The sequence below is a fragment of the Ceratotherium simum genome, chromosome 13 (genome assembly GCF_057802395.1).
Source record: "Ceratotherium simum simum isolate JZ-2026a chromosome 13, ASM5780239v1, whole genome shotgun sequence".
NCBI lineage: Eukaryota > Metazoa > Chordata > Mammalia > Perissodactyla > Rhinocerotidae > Ceratotherium > Ceratotherium simum.
The window spans coordinates 26,303,881-26,306,793 of NC_141912.1; the positions used below are offsets into that span (position 1 = coordinate 26,303,881).

At 44.2% G+C, this 2,913-nt stretch overlaps 1 non-coding gene across 1 annotated transcript; it reads left to right on the forward strand.

The window, feature by feature from the left end:
• The first annotated feature begins 412 nt into the window (after nt 1-412).
• On the forward strand, nt 413-486 carry TRNAI-AAU (transfer RNA isoleucine (anticodon AAU)). The gene has a single exon. It is a non-coding gene; the product is annotated as a tRNA-Ile (tRNA).
• Nucleotides 487-2,913: the final 2,427 nt, after the last annotated feature.

A 2,913-nucleotide genomic window follows, 5' to 3' on the forward strand; every position in this document is an offset into this window, starting at 1 on the left:
GGAGGCGCCTGGCAGATTCCGGGACAATCGAGAATCAGACCCGTGGGAATACTCTTCAGGCACAGAGTTTTATCTGTTAGCGGCTTTTCCGAAGCCTGGTCTCGCTGGTAGTTCAGGGGATCAGTTCATTATCTGCACGTGCTGATCACCAGCCATGTAGAGAGTAACAAATACTTCCAGGGATGCCTGGGCCGTTAGCCGCAGTTTGAAAAGTTTGTTTCCTCTTTCAAGGGTATAAATACGACTTAAAACCAAAGTTATTTTTTTCTTTTGTTTTGTTTTTGTTTTAAGAGAAGGTCTCATTCTTTTTATTAAGGGTGGAAAGCTGCAAGGAAATTCTAAGACAAAGAACAGAAACAATTATTTTGAACTTAACACTTAAAAAAAAGAAAATACAAGACCATTGCTCGCAGGCCGGTTAGCTCAGTTGGTTAGAGCGTGGTGCTAATAACGCCAAGGTCGCGGGTTCGATCCCCGTACGGGCCACAGTTGCTTTTCTTCTTTTTCCCCCCACCTCCAAAAGGAGGCTGTTAATTATTTTCAGCGAAACTCACTTCAGTCCTCTAAGAAGTTCCAAATACATCGCCCTTTTTTTCCCTTCATCCTCTCATAACCCAACTCAGTTCCCAGGTTCCCACAGGTTGAACACTTCCACACGCACTATTCTTCCAGGACCAACACAGACAGCCATGAAGAGACAGGGGACCCAAGAGTGGGAGCTTTGCCTAATGGGGAAAAAAGATTACTGGCAACTTTTTTTAAAAAGCATATTTGATTTTAAATTGTCTTTCCTAAGTAGTTTTGGAACCTTTCTCAAATCATCAAGAGATACAAAGTAAAGAGAGGTTCTTAAAAGGTTGTTCTTTCCATATCTCTGAAGATTCTCTAAGATTTCACTGAGAGCTGAGATGACCCTGTGAGGAAGCACCACGGAAGAGGAAGGACTGGTCCAGGATAGTTCCTCTCCCTATGAGTCTGTAACTTGGAACAAGAAACGCAGAACACAGACTTTTATTTTTTAGGACAGGAGTCCAAACTAGGTTCCTGTGATCCATAGATAGCCATGCATCTTGCATCATTGCTTCTGAGTTGAAAGGACAGTTAAATATCAGCGTCACCTCTGACATTTGTGGGTAGTCTTTCCCTAGCCTGGTATAGTTTCCCTGCCTGCATGCGATGATCAGTGTTCAGCTCAATGGGGAGTTCTTTCTGCAGTTTTCTCTTTTTACAGCTCTCTCCTTTCTCCTACTCTGTCCTGCCAACTCCAGCTGTCTTGGTCTTCTGGACCATCAGCTCCCTCTCAACAACTCAGGGAGTTCACCAGCCTCTACCTGGGTTCCCCTTCCCTTCATTGGGGCCTAGAAACTCTCTCAAGGCAGTAAGTTGGGGCAATCCTAGTTCTCACCTCATTTCCCCCCAGTTTGACTTCATTTTTTTCTGTCTTTCAGGGATTACCGTCCGTCTTTGCCTGATGTTTGGTGTCTCAAAAATTGTTGTTTCATACATGTTGTCAGGTTTTGGTTCTTTCAGGCAGGAGGTTAAATCTGATCCCTGTTATTCCATCTTGGCTGGAAACAAGTCTCCCCACTACTTGGAGGATGAAGAGGGGAGAGCTATGGCCTGTGCTGTTTCTGCTGCAGGTTGCAGGCATTTGGGAGCAGAGAGGGGCCCGTTGGTAAGCGCAGGGGCCTGTCTTGCGTGGTTCTCATTGCCTTTCTGGGAATCCTGGGGCCCCATGTTGCTTGTGGCAAGCAGTCTGCACAGATACCAGACTGGGTCTCCAGGCTCCAACTGGGTCAACCTGTCTGGAGGGTCCAGGCTACAAGCCTCAGCATGGTCAGATGGTCTTCTCCCTGGTTTCCTGTGTGCCAGGGCTGGTTATGGGGGAGAAGGGCGCTGGCAGGAGAGCAGGGCCTGGGACCAGGGGTCCTGAGAGGACAAAGCAACCAAAATGGGCATTCGGATCTCTGTTGGGCCGGGAGGCTGAAGGTGGGAATTTTATGATGAGCGGATCCGAGACTTGGGGTTGTTGGCATCCATGCACTTTTTCTTTATCATTACGCTGCTCTTTACCTATGGGGAAGCAAAACACCTCCTTGCTCCATCAGTACCTTGACATGGGTGAACTCCAGTAGTCCCTCAAGGAAGGAGGCCCGGTAGTGATTACCACCTGTCACAGCCTCAGAGGCTGCGAGTGGATAAGTGAATGGGACCCCCCTACACCAGCACCTGAGTACACTGGAGTGACCCTGCTCAGTCCCTGGCCTAGGCCATCCCTGTCCCTGCCCACATCAGGGGGTACAGCGAGATGGAACGTGGCTTGACTTGCTTGTGGACCGCATGGGTCTTGAAGGGAACAAATTGTTCACCAGTGATCTTTAAATGACCTTTCTTGTAAATGTCACATTCAAACTGTACTGTGTTGTTAGAAAGAGTAGTTTGCATGCTCTCTGACTATTTTGGCATAAATATTTAGCTGATTAAATTAAACCTTATGGTATTTATTATAAAAATTGATGATCTTGGTTGCCCTTCAACTGTATCCAGATAAGAAGCCTTATGTTCACCATTTCAAGTAGATGATTTCTAATTTTAAAGTGTATTTGGAGAAAATTTAATGCACCATTTTTACTACATGCTCAGAGCTCTTTGTTATCTTCATTGAGAATCATTTTATGTATCTAATTTTGTAAGTCAATTATGTACTTTTTTCAAATAAGAATAATGACTTTTTCATTTTATTCATCTTTTTAGTTATTTTATCTATGCAAATAACTAATTATATTTTGTTTAATGGAAGTTATATGAAGATTCTTTTTAGAAATAAATCTATGTAAGAAATATATGAGTGGAAATATAGAAATCATAGTAAATCACAAGATCAGCTCACAACTATTTTCCCTGGGGGGTTTT